The 14,433-nt window shown below is 43.6% G+C and overlaps 1 long non-coding RNA gene across 1 annotated transcript; it reads right to left on the bottom strand.

The window, feature by feature from the left end:
* Nucleotides 1–3,220: 3,220 nt before the first annotated feature.
* Nucleotides 3,221–12,077, bottom strand: LOC310644342. Its single transcript, XR_014493273.1, has 4 exons — nucleotides 11,909–12,077; nucleotides 8,436–8,576; nucleotides 5,748–5,800; nucleotides 3,221–4,842 (listed from the first exon to the last, which is right to left on the bottom strand). It is a non-coding gene; the product is annotated as an uncharacterized lncRNA (long non-coding RNA).
* Between the last annotated feature and the right edge of the window lie 2,356 nt (nucleotides 12,078–14,433).

Genomic DNA, 14,433 nt, shown 5'->3' with positions numbered 1-14,433 from the left:
ACCGCCTCCAGGCAACGGGACATCACAGCGAGGGCATCACTGGGGTGGTTTGGGGTCGAAATAAAAAGTTGGGTATCATCAGCATATTGATGATACCCAACTCCAAAACCACGAATGATCTCACCCAGCGGTTTCATGTAGATGTTGAACAGGAGAGGCAAGAGAACCGACCCCTGAGGAACTCCACAAACGAGAGACCTAGGGGCCGATCTCTGCCCCCCTGCCAACACCGACTGCGAACGTCCCAGGAGATATGAGGAGAACCACCGAAGAACCGTGCCTCCCACTCCCAATCCCCTGAGACGCCGCAGCAGGATACCATGGTCGATGGTATCGAAAGCCGCTGAGAGGTCTAATAGGACTAGGACAGAGGAACATCCCCTATCCCGAGCCCTCCAGAGATCATTCACCAGAGCGACCAATGCCGTCTCCGTGCTGTACCCGGGCCTGAAACCCGATTGGTACGGATCCAGATAATCCGCTTCATCCAGGACCAGAGGGAGCTGATGCGCCACCACACTCTCAACAACCTTCGCAAGAAAGCGAAGGTTGGAGACTGGACGAAAGTTGTTCAACACAGCTGGGTCCAAGGCTGGCTTCTTGAGGAGGGGTCTCACCACCGCCTCCTTCAAGACGGTGGGGAAATTACCCTCACTCAAAGAAGCAGATATCACCGCCTGGAACCAGCCTCGTGTCCTCTCCCTAGCTGCATAAACCAGCCAGGAAGGGCACGGGTCCAATAAACATGTGGTGGAGCTCAGCCTCCCCATAATCCTGTCCACTTCATCAGGGGTCACAGAATCAAACTCCTCCCAGATAACATTGACAAGACCGCCCGTGTCCTGATCGTCAGACTCTGCCCAGCTGGAGTCCAAACCGGTCCGAATCCGAGCGATTTTATCCGACAGATGCTGACCAAACTCCTCGGCACGACCCTGCAAGGGATCCCCCCTCACCTCCTGATTAAGAAGTGAGCGAGTCACCCTAAACAGGGCGGCCGGGCGATTATCTGCGGACGCGATGAGGGTGGAGAAGTAATTACACCTCGCCGCCCTCATCGCTGCGAGATAAGACCTAATATAGGTTCTTAACCGCAACCGGTCGGATTCAGATCGGCTGGACCTCCAGCAGCTCTCTAGGCCCCGTTTCCGACGCTTCATCTCCCGGAGCTCCGCGGAAAACCATGGAGCTCGTTGGGATCTGCACCGGGTCAGGGGCCGCAAGGGTACAACTCGGTCCAGTGCCTCAGTGGCTGCCCTTTCCCAGGCTTCCACTAAGGCATCCGCCGAGTTGTGAGCGACGGAGGCAGGTGGGGATCCCAGCGCTGCCTGGAACCCGTCAGGGTCCATTAAGCGCCTGGGGCGGTACCATCTAATTGGTTCCGTATCCCCACGGCGGGGGGTGGTAAAACGGAAGACCAGCCGCAGGAGGTGATGATCGGTCCATGACAGGGGCATAATAAATGGAGAGCCCCCACCAAGATCATCCAACCATCGTCCAGATAAAAAAACTAGGTCCAGGGTGTGGCCTCCCTCATGAGTTGGTTCAGAAATTACCTGCGTCAGGTCCATGGCCGTCATGGAAGCCATGAACTCCCGAGCTAACTCAGATGACCCTCCCAGGGATGGTAGATTGAAGTCACCCAAAACTAAAAGTTTGGGGAACTCAATCACCAAACCGGAGAGGACATTGAGTAGCTCAGGCAGGGCTGCCGCTGTGTGACTAGGCGAAACGTACACCAGCAGCAAGCCCAACTGCGCCCCCGAACCAAACCTCAAAAAGAGAGACTCACACCCGACTATCTGAGGGACGGTGGTCTCCCGCGGACATAAGGTCTCCCTGATAACTACCGCCACTCCCCCGCCCCTACCTTGAGCCCGAGGCCGGTGTAACGCTCGGAAACCTGGTGGGCAAAGATCAACCAAAGGGACCCCACCCTCTGGGCCCAACCAGGTTTCGGTGATACAAGCCAGGTCCGCATGCTCACCCTCCACCAAATCCCGCACAAGGGGAGCCTTGTTAACCACGGACCTGGCATTCAGGTAAACCAGCCGGAGCTCAGGCGGCTGCACATCCTCGCTCCCGGCACCTCGGGGAAGAAACAGAGGGTCGGAGCGCCTCACCGCTTGTAAACAGTGGGGACGGCCCTCCCGGTAACGATACGGCCCTCTGTCCATATGCCTGCTGCCATACCCCAGTGTCGTGGGAATCAGTAATCCCACGACCCGCTCCAGAGCCCCAGATGTAACCACACCCCGCTCCCCCCGAACGCAGTCGGACCCAGGCCTGGCCTGCACCATGGTTGTATGGCCACCCCCCATAGTCAAACAACCATTACCCCCCACCCCACTCCCTAACCCCCTAAAAAATTTAACTAAAAAATTAACCAGGGGCCTCCTATTAAATTTGAATCGAGAGCCCCTGACCTTACCCGGCCATCTCTCAGGGTCCCAATAATTGGGCCTTTCATTGAGACTGGGAATGGCAAAAAAGGCGGGACGCACCCAGGAGAGGGGGGCACCCCTGAGGGCGAGCAAGTCCGTGCTGGAGTATCTATACATACGTCCAACAAGTCCAGATAAGGCAGTCCCGTAATGGAAAAGTCCAGTAGGAGGTTCTAAAGGGAGGGAGTGAAACATTCGGGCCATCAACCAACCTACTGCCACCCGGTTGGGTGCTCCCGGGGGCAGACCCCAACCCGTCCTCCCACGACAGGTCGAAAGTCTGATCCAGGGGATGGTCCAGAATGTACACCCTGGGTGGGGCATAACCCATAGAGCTCCCACCTCTATGGGAGTGCCGATGTAAAACAAGCCACTCTCCCACTGCGGCTTGCACCCAGGTCCGTCCCAGTCCAAAGGGGAATAGGGAGGCAGATGGAAAGTTAGTAATTGGCAGTCCACCGGAGCTGCTACGGCCACCGCAGACCAGATGAAAGCACCGACCACCGCCATATCGCTGCCGATGGAACGGGCCAGCAAGCCCCGAAAATGCCGTCGTCGCCATCACCGTCGGAGGCCGGAACAAGGCAAACGAAGCAGCAGCACCGCCGCCGTCACCGCGGTCGTCCTCTCCACTGCCCAAGGCAGCCCGAGGACGCCGTCACCGTCGCCACCTCCGCCGCCGGCAGCGGCCCGAAAAACAGTACAAGGGACATCCCTGCCACCAAGCTGACCAGCGGTCGTCCCCTCCGCCGTCGAAACGGCCCGAAGACGGCTCAATAAAATTTATACATTGTTTAAAATATCACTGATTAACACAGGGTAATGCTTATCATTCTTCAGTTGGCATGACATCAAGAATTACATAGGTAAAGGATGCTTCCAAGATTTATCAAGGTAAACCAGACTTCCAATGACAATATCCAGACAAAATTATTTTTTTGCAATATTTTAATACATCAGTAAAACATAATACAAACTAATATAAAAATGAAGAAGAGAAGATAGGTAAAAAAGAACAGAAAGTGCAGAAAAGAAAAAGAAAAAAATCTATTTAAAATATTATCCTCATATTCAAAAAAGAGAATGAAGATGACCCAGGAAACTATACATCTGCTTCTACTGGATATATAAATACTGGGCAAGATCTTTGAGCAGATTATCAAGCAGCATGCTATTATTAACAGAAGCTAACCATCATTTACCACAAACCAGTTGTGTCAAACTATGTTTATTTCCTTTGGGTGTCATAGGCCTGTGATGGCAAACTTTTTAGAGTGCCCAAACTGTAACCCAAAACCCACTTATATATCGCCAGGTGCCAGGTGGGTGTGGCTCGTTGGCTGGGAATGGCCAATTGGCTGGGTGTGGCCCATTGGGTGGATGTGGCCCATTGGGTGGGCGTGGCTGTGGTGGTAACGGAAGACTGGGTGGGACTAAAAAGTTCAATCAATCAATTCCAACTTTGAAAGATCTTTTTTTCCCCCGCAAGAAGTTGAAATTGATTGAACCTTTTTTTTTTGCACATGGCGGTGGAGGCCTAAAGCGAAAAGATTTTATAACACCCAGCTGAAGGCCTAGGACTGGGGTAACGGTGCGTGTGCCCACAGAGAGGGATCTGTGTGCCACTTGTGGCACCCATGCCATAGGTTCGCCACCATGGTGCTAGATAATCCAGAAGACAACCATACAGTAGTCAGTGGTACTGAATGATGCCAAGAAATCCAGTAGATGACTATACTGTCCCTATTCAGTTTAATTCACAGATCATCTACAAAAGGAAGCAAAGCCAAATAGAAATGAGTTTGGATAATCAAAATCATCCAGTTGCACCTGAATTTGTAAATCCATCACATTCTTGGCAACTTATCTGAATGTTTCAGACTTGCTAGTGTATTAAAAAGATCTTTAATGGAAAGTTCCTTCAACAGAGTACATGCCTCCTTTAGACCATGGGAACACATCCTCACTCACCCACCTCCCATAACACAGAACTGGAAGCAATATATTATAATTCTTATATCTCCACACAGTTATATGCATATCATTGTGAAGGTAAAAAGATAAAATTCATAGAAGCGGTAATTATTAACATTATATTCCTATGAACTGTCCAATGCTGGAGTCCTGGTTAAGAATACAAGTTACACAATGAGCCATGGCTATTCTGTAGGCCTCCCTATTACCTAATAATGAAGATATCACACAACATGAAAAAAACACACCAGGTGCAATGGTGATTAAGTACTCTTTACTGCTTTCATTGCTGCGGAGCAGGTCTCCAAACAGTCTTCAATCCATGCTTAATTTCATCCATTCCCAATGGATAGAATTCATGCTCCAGCTGTCCTTTCAGCTTCATCACTTTCAGCTGCTACTAAATCAACAGGCTGAATAAGCTCTGTGAAAGATAAGAGATAAGAGAGTAGCTAGGAACAATAGTGCCTATCACCCTGGCTATCTCTGCATTCCAAAGATAGCGTGGATTATATCAATATTACTGATAAATAAAATGGAAAACTCCTAGATCCAACTATTAGGTTCCTGGGCCAGATTATTTTAATTGTGCCACCATCTCAGCAAAAGTATAAATTGCTCAAAAACTGACCGGGATGTGATCTATCCAAGACTAGGGAGTCACAGAGAACTTTCCACCTTCCGATCACTGCTTGGTTCTAAGAGGATACCAAATCAGCTGTGTGCTCTTCCACGTATGTGGATCAAAAAGCTTGTTCACATACTTCTTTCTTTGTTATGGAGGCTGAGGCATGACAATTTAAGCGGATAAAAGGCTGATGCAAAAGTCATGCTCAAGGAGACGTCGCCAATATTACTTATCAAAAAAGGGTAAGGTATCAAGTAGGGTCCTATAATGTTAGGATTCAACCTATGATATTATTAGTGTCTTGGATTAAAAGATGGTTGGAATGCTTATCAAACAGACAAATACAAACCCAGAGAAATGTACTCCTGGAAATATCGATATTCACCAGGTAAGCAAAACATATGTCCAAAATTAAGTGAGTATGGGAGGGAGAGGTGTTACCTAGATACATAATCATCAGTATATGTCTGTTTCGTGCAATGATTACAACAACTCTTGGGTTGTTGATGGCTCTACAGAGCTCCCTCAAAGCAAAAATGTAGTTTCTCATCATGTTTTGGTAGTAAGCCAAAAAAAATATGCAGTTATGTGCTATTGAATAGGTTTAACATGTGGAAGGAGAAGGGAAAAAGTCTTTTCCCCAAAACCATCAATCCCAATGTTTCTATTTGCATTACATCATTCCTTCTTTGTGCACTCACCATAGTCGATGGCTGCCCGAAAGATTAAAGCTGGCAAGGTCTTGTAGGTCATCCTGGGGAAAGCAATAACAGAATGCAGTCAGGAAAAAAAAACGTGGTGTACATCCCAACAATCTCAGGTATTTATTATTATTATTATTATTATTATTATTATTATTATTATTATTATTATTATTATTATAACTCTAATATATGTAGAGGGCAGAACAAAGAAGAATGTTGTCTTGGATGGGAAAGCAAAGGATCAATGAAAAAAAAGAAAGCTTTAAAGAAGGGGAAGAACAAAAACATTATCTCATACTGCAGCCATTTTTCCAGGAAGCTCTCACTTGATTTACTTTAAATAGCTTAATAGCATTGAAGCAACTTTTTATTAGTATTAGTATTACTTTCTCCGTGTGCGCTGCTTCAAAGAACAATGTTGTGGACTCATAAAAATCCAAAGGACAAATCAGGGGTCCTCAGCCCCATATATATACGCCATGCCCACTGTGCAGTGAGCCACATATAATCTGTAAAATGTCAGCTTCAAAGTTCTGCAGAGATTGGTGTTACCCCTGACCTATGACCTGACGACTCTAGCTGGGCCTTCATGTTCTTTTGCCCAGCTGTTTTAAATAAACGGGCCCCATTTTTAAAAGTGCTTGTTCTCCAGCGTTTGACACAAATAGCAGTAATAATATTAACTCTTATTGGAGACAGCAGGGGTGGGGGCAACCTCCACTTTTCAGGAACCCTTTACCAAAAGCCAATCAAAGCCTTGCCTCATGGAGTGAGTGGCGGGTTAATAAATATGTCATTGTGCTAGAAAATATTTGAACAGGGCTGAAGAAAAAGAGCAAGATATAAAATAAAAGGAAAACATATGACTGAGGCTTCCTGTCAAAATGCACAGGGGAAGTACTTCACTTTGACCATTTTCTTTATAAAGAAGCATGGTAGGCCAAGACAAACAAAGCAGAAGATTCTGGTTTGGCCCACTGCTGAATACTGGAGTTTCTTGAGTATGATGAAGTCAGGCTAAGAGGCCAAATCAGGTTTTTTTTTACAGACCTATTATGTCAAGCCAGCAGATATGCTAGCCCACTCCTGATCTTGGTTGAAATTGTCCATCTACTCTGTTCCCCTGTTATCGATGTCTGTCTTTATCCAAACAACTTTACATGATCTATCGTGAAAGAAAAGAAAAGGCTTTGGGGAGACGCACGTGTCCAAGACGGTCCCATGTTGTCCTTGTTGTGAGATGAAGTGCAGCAGCCACTCTGAGTGAAGAGTGTGGAGAGTGAAAATTGGGCTAAGCAAAGACTCAGATTTCAGGGTCCAGAGCAATGCTTATGAAGAAAGTGCACAAGGGGAACAAGGTAGAAGTGCAGTTGCAACATAAAGGGTAAGAGCTCTGGCCAGGCTCAGGGAAAGATCAAGGTACTATCCTTTCCCTTTCTGGTGGTTAAATCTTTCTATTTTGGGCAGTGATGTATAAGAGCAAGTGTAGGGTAGTGGTGAAGGCACCAGGGCTAGAAACCAGGTGAGCTTGTGCTAAAAAGAAGATGGCAATAGCAAACCATTTCCGAAACATTGCCAGAAAAACTGCAGGGACTTGTTTAGACAGTCTGCATATATATTTGATGCCTTCAGATCAATTTTATATCAATTTTATGTCCCTGTCTACCACACCTGAAGGGCTGACTTTAACCAGAAGCTCTGCAAAACTGATGGGCAAAGAAGTTACATGGCGCACAACCAGGAACCTCTGGAGAAACCTGAAGGCTCCCATGTATACATTTATTTATTTTTTTAATTTTTGACCATTGATGAGAATTCTGAAAATCAAAATATTCACAGAAATATACTCAGGTTGAGGAAGGCTGAACCAGAATGATTTTGCCTTATGATTCCCTAAGGCAAAAGATTTGACTACGAATAACATGCTATTTGCATATAAATTAAAATTGCTAGGTTTGAGTGGGCAATTCTTCAAAGTCTGAGAATACAAAGTTAGAGTGGGTGGAACTGTAATACAGTAACATCATAGCAAATTAATATATAGATTAAGTTTATTTAAATAGCTGCATACATTTCTTTTGCTTTTATTTTGAAAAATCAGACTTTTGCTACTTGCCCTTTTGCAAGTGAATTTACATAGTATAATTTTCATAATCTCTTGGTCACCACTAGAAGTCTGAGGGCAGTGAGTTGTGCCCCCCTGGTCTAAGAGGTCCATCAGTACAAAGCCATCTCAGTACTGGAATGGATACATCTCAAACTGAGGGTCTCAGGGAATAAATATAGAAATGCTCTTCCTGGATTAAGTGGGATGTTTATCTCAGCATTCAGTTCCCACAATGATCGAGTAGATGTCACTGGGACGTGAAGATTGTAACAATTTCCCATTCATGTCCCCCACCAGCCAGTCCTCAGAGAGTGCTTCCAGATGAGGCTTTTATTATGGAAGCAGCATGCCAAAGAAAGTTGTTGGGAACTCTCTCCCATATTTTATGCAACCTCCCATTATATCATTCACTTTTTCTGTTATTGAACCTCATCTGTGAGGAAGAAAAAAATGGGGTCTCTGAACTACAAATTTTGGTTGTGAGAAGGATGCAGAGACGTATTCCTCTGATCCTGAAAAAGGTGTTTGGCACACTGTATGTCGTAAATGAAGTGACATTTCATAGATTGTTTTAATACCTCCTTTAAAGAAGTTCAAATATAGATGTAATTGTTGTAGGCCAGATAATGGGCTAGTAGTGTGGCTTCACAGCTGGTTTTCCACTGTCATTCTGCAGAGGTCAGCATTGTCCATAGCATTTTCCTAGCTGATTTGTGAAACTGTAATAGAAATGGAGACCTTTCAGCAGAAGATTCTCCACATTTCATCCACAGATCCTGAAAACAATTATTTTGACAGAAATGACCTATTATTTGTGTTTTCCTGGTATGCGTCTTACTTCTAGTCCTCCTAAACCTATCCAACCGTATACTTACTGCAATGCCATAACCAGCTAAAACCTTATATTATGTTCTGAATTATTAGATATTATCCTGCGTATTTTTATGGGTACACATAAAAGAAGAGATTCTGGGGTGAAATGTTTGTGGCTAGATGTGGTCTTCTTACGCTGATTTTCTTACAAGATAGCCAGGGTGTGGGCAAGAATGTCCTCTTTTCATTCTATAATCATCCCTTAGCTGATCACAACCCTGACTTCTCTTCCTACCACTAAATCCTAAGGGAAGACAGGAGAGAAAAATGACTTTCATAGTACTTTCTTCTAAGTCAGGGGTCTTTAAACTTGGCCCTCTTATAACTTGTGGACTTCAGCTCCCAAAGTTCCTCAGCTAGTGTGCCTGGCTGAGGAATTCTGGGAGTTGAAGTCCACAAGTCAGAAAAGGGCCAAGTTTGAAGATCCCTGTTCTAAGTGGTGCTGCTGGAACCACTATAGGGGAGACTTCCTGTGCTTGAAGAAATGGTTGAAAATTTCTCCTTCTCAGTTCAGAGAAATCATCTATTCAGTCTGTGCCCAGAAATTAGACAGAAACTGTTGAAAGGCCACCTGGGTATTTCAAACATCACAACTATATCTCTGAGCTCGATCAATTTCCCCTTGTATGGATGTGCACCTTTATGAGGACCTTGTTGTAAGAATTTCCTTTGCTATACACGTCAAGATACAACAGCAGAGCTAAATCAATGGAAATGGTGTTTTAGCAAATATAAGAAAGTGTCAGCTGACCAAATCAAAAGGTTTGACTGAACTCCAAATATATCCAGTCCACAATTTGGTTCCAAGCAACTGTGCCATGGAAGCTGCTAAGTGTGGGATTAACTCACCTGTACCCCAAAGACTGAGCCTAAATTCTAAAAAGTTCCAGAGTAACGTATCTTTTTATGTACTCTGTCTCTATGGCTGATTCAGTTTTCACACACAAACTCACAAAGTGCAAAATGAAGAGAAAGAAGTTGCTGTCTGCAGTAGATGGCAGCACCTATCCAGCCCTGTCCAAACTTACAAGGGTGGCCACTAAAAAATTCCAAGATTAGAGATTAGACTAGGGCAGCCTGGCTGGGGAATTCTAGGAGTTGGTCCACATGTCTTAAAGTTGCCAAGGTTGAGAAACACTGGGCTAGGGAGTCGACAACTCATCCCAAAAGAAGGCAATAAGCAAATAACTTCTGTATTTTTGCCAAAGTGAATGATATGGATGTGCGTATGGTCACCAGGACATGCAAGAAAGTGTTTATATTTTACAATTATCTCCATTCAAATCTTAAGTTTCTATTCTGTTACAATTAGTGTTTACAAGAAAGCTCAGCCTCCCACTATAAAGTAGTGCCCCTTCAGTATGCTGTGAACAGCCCTGTTGGATGTAACTGTCAGCAGGAATGTTGCAGTCTATCTCTAGCTCCTCATAGTGTCCCACAGCAATGCTATATCAGGCAATTAAAAGAGCAAGAGTCTTCTGTGCTCAGCCATCTGACGCAGCCGGCCCATAAGTGGCATTAGCAGTTGCTCTGGTGGGACCCTGTCAGCTGCCAGGATGAAGAAGCCAGAACCCATTTATGAAGCTAGTTCCAAATGCTGCAGTTGTTCATATTAGGAGCCTTCAAAAAGTCTGGTGAATCAAAACAAAGGTCTTTCAGGGCTAAGCAACCTTCCTCTTCCTCCCCAATATTAACATCCATGTGTTGCTTCCTGGATTCTTTGCCCAATCTACATTGCTTTCCTGACAGAAAGACATTCCTGCATCGTCTCCTCCCCCCCCCACCTTCTCCCTTGTGCATCAAATCACAGAGCAAGCACTGCAAAGCAAGATTTCTCTTGCAATTGGCAGAGATCCTTGTAGCCTGCCTGCACCCTGGGAGAAGGCCTCTTGTGCTAGCCCTCCAGCACTGTTTGTACTTACAAGTAACCAAGTGTCCCTGTGCATGGGAAATTCTGGAAAATATACAGCTGCAGCAGCAAACTAATCCCTGTACTCTGAAACATTCACAATTTCTGACAATCTTTCATGGCAGACCTATATGCAATGAAATTCGGAAATGAGGCCAGATATGTTAAATATGTTAAAACTTACATACGGATAGTCCTCAACATACAACCACAAATGAACCCCAAATTTCTGTTGCTAAGTGAGATATTTGTTAAGTGAGTTTTGACCATTTAATGATCTTTCTTGCCACAGTTGTTAAGTAAATCACTGCATTTGTTAAAACAGTAACACAATTTAACACAAGTAAATCTGGCTTCCCCATTGACTTTTCTTGTCAGAAGATCACAAAAGGGGATCATGTGACCCAGGGACACTGCAACCGTCATAAATATGAGTCAGTTGCCAAGTGTCCGAATTTTGATCATGTGACCATGGGGATGCTGCAACAGTTATAAGTGTGAGAAATAGTCACAAGTCATTTTTTCAATGATGTTGTAACTTTGGTCATTAAACAAATTGTTGTAATTTGAGGACTACCTATAGCATAGGCACATTAGGAATAAAACTAGTCTTTAGCTGGTACCTTATTATGTGGTTCTGAGATGATTTTACATATTTATGTAACGTGCACACATATACACATATCTATTCTTCCCCTTACTTTGGTGATTGTGTCTCATTAGCCTTGCTGGCAAATCTATTGTCACTGTTATTCACCTTTTTTTGCTATAGCACTTGTAACTGCTCACCACAAGTTTAAATACTTCTGAGATGACTAATGAAATCCAAAAACCAGACACAAATGCTGGCATTGTGGGATGAATCAGGCTGTTGTGTGTGCAAGTGAAGGAAGAGACCATCCTGCAGGCAGCAAAAATGCTGATGGTGGAAAAAGCAACAGCTGAGTTTAAATCCCTTCTTCCTGACTTTCTGCTTATATTCCGAAAAGGGTGAAAACATATGTGGACTATATATGAAATACTCTTGCCCAATGCCATACTTTTAATCTCTTTGTATTAAATTATGGTTTTAACACAATTTCCATTATTGTCAGCAGGAGAGTGTTTTATTTCAGGAAAAATAGCCTCCTATTGCCCATGTTCTTAAGATTTGTTGCACAGGATTTGTGGTTTTACCTCAAAGTCTTATCAAGTCTTCTCACATTTATCCACAATGTTAATTCAATGTTCCTGCTGATAAATTCATGTGGTTCAGAATCTATGCCTTACCTGTGCTGCAGGGTTTCCTCTCTGGCCAACGAGGTCAAGGAACAGGAATTGCTTGGAATGTGATTCTACTTCAACTTATACATAACACAAAGTAAGATAAAGTTATTTGGAGTTTCTTTCTCTCACTTTCTACTTTCCCAAAAAAAAAAATTCTGTAATGGGTCAACATTCCCATCTTCTTTCTGAGTCACTTCTTCACAATTGTCATAGCACAGTCTTGGCCAGTACTTCCCAGCTATTCTTTGTGCTTTTGTTTCACTGCCTGAAGGCTGAATGTAATGCCAGTTAGAAATAAGATCATAAGAAAGAAACAAGTACATTAGATCATGATGGCCAACCAAAGATCTAAGAAAAGCCCATTTATTTGTTTGTTTGTTTGTTTTTATCTATCTATCTATCTATCTATCTATCTATCTATCTATCTATCTATCTATCTATCTATTAAATTATTGGCCACCCATCTTACCATAGGATACCCCTGAGGAGCTTACAGTCATAAAAATATGTCTATACACATACAACTGAAATATAAATTATTAAAATCAAACATTAAAAGCTAAGGATACATGGGGAGGGGAGGGGGCAGAGTGGGGGCCAGTGAGATCTGCTGTTATTCAATCAACCATCTGTAGGATATAAGTACAATTGTACCATCTTACTGAGAAGCATAAGCAGTAGCCTGTTACAATCTTGTATGCCCTGATTTCTCTAACCTACTTTTGAACATATTCAGTTTAGTAATCATTATCACATCTTGAAGTAAAATAGAAATTATTTTGTCAACTTAGAGACTGACAACTTTTCTAGCTCAGGACTCCTTTGGACTTGCACAATAATTGTCTAGATATTTTAAAAACTAAATGAGACTTTCGTGAGATTTCAGGAAGGTCTCATGAGATTCTGCTGTTCTGATGCCAGGTCCCACAAGATTATTGAAATCTTGAGAGAACCTAGCCCACGTTGGTTTTGGCGTGCATAATTTTATATTTATTTATTCCCTGCAACTGGTATGTCACTCTAATCCAAATAGAACTTCACGTGTCTTACAATAATGGTAGTAAAATAACATCAGTGACAAAATGGAAACAAAATAATACAGTACTACTATGCCCTGAGGAACAGCAACAACACCCAAATACAAAGCAATACAATCCTCCTTTAACATAAGTCTACTCTTAAAATAGCAATAGCACTTAAATTTATATACTGCTTCATAGTGCTTTACAGCCATCTCTAAGTGGTTTATAGAGTCAGCCTATTGCCCCCAATAATCTGGGTCCTCATTTTACTGACCTCGGAAGGATGAAAGCCTGACTGAACCTTGAGCCATTCAGAATTGAACTCCTGGAGTGAGCAGTGAGTTAGCCTGCAGGACTGCATTCTAAGCACTTTGCCATTCAGGAATACGGTGGGAACCAATCTAATCCTGGGAGGAATGTTCTTCCAGAGACATGGAGTCATGCCTGAGAAAGATCCATCATATTCTTTTACTTAACTTTTCTCTAAGCTGTTGTTGTTGTTGTTGTTAGTTGCGAAGTCGTGTCCGACCCATCGTGACCCCATGGACAATGTTCCTCCAGGCCTTCCTGTCCTCTACCATCTTCTGGAGTCCACTTAAGCTCACGCCTACTGCTTCAGTGACTTCATCCAGCCACCTCATTCTCTGTCATCCCCTTCTTCTATTGCCCTCAATCTTTCCCAGCATTAGGCTCTTCTCCAGTGAGTCCTTCCTTCTCATTAGGTGGCCAAAGTATTTGAGTTTCAGCTTCAGGATCTGGCCTTCTAAAGAGCAGTCAGGGTTGATCTCCTCTAGGACTGACCGGTTTGATCGCCTTGCAGTCCAAGGAACTCGCAGGAGTCTTCTCTAAGCTACAAAGCTAATAAAGGAGAATATTTGTAGGTCAGGGTTAAAACTAGAGGTCCTTGGTGCTCTCTGAGCTTAGTTGTTTTCTTGCAGACCTTTCTTAACACCTAGACTAGGACTGATGATGTTGCCTAGTTTGGGTAATGAAACATCTGCAAGAAAACAAGCAAGCTCAGAGAACACCATGGACCCCTCAAACCAAAAAGCCATTTGCTGTATCTTGATCAGATCTGTATACTTTTTGAATAATTTGTAACCAGAATTTTGCATAAATCTCTAAGAGTAGGCATACCATAATAGCCCCCATGACAAGCAGATTTGGCCCAAACTCTTCTGGAAGCTTCTTAAAAGGGATCTATTGCAAATTGGCACCTGAGGATGACGCCAGATGCTGCCAGGAATGTAGTTTTGTTCATTTTTTTTAATTGTAGGTTTATATATTGTAAATTTTATTATTATTGTCCTTTATGATGTGAGCCACTGAGTCTCTATATGTTTGTGGTGGGATATAAGTGATGTATGTAAATAAACAATCATATTGGCAGTTTTAGTTCCAGCTTCTTTTGCAATGATGGCATCCCTGAGTTTTTAACCACAGTTGCACACTAAATCACCATTTTGACTGAGGCCTCTCTTTTCCTGATTAGTTGCCTCCAACACA

The sequence above is a fragment of the Vipera ursinii genome, assembly GCF_947247035.1.
Source record: "Vipera ursinii genome assembly, chromosome: 1".
Lineage (NCBI taxonomy): Eukaryota > Metazoa > Chordata > Lepidosauria > Squamata > Viperidae > Vipera > Vipera ursinii.
The sequence above is the reverse complement of the archived record's forward strand: the minus strand, read 5'-3'. Positions and strand labels throughout refer to the sequence as shown.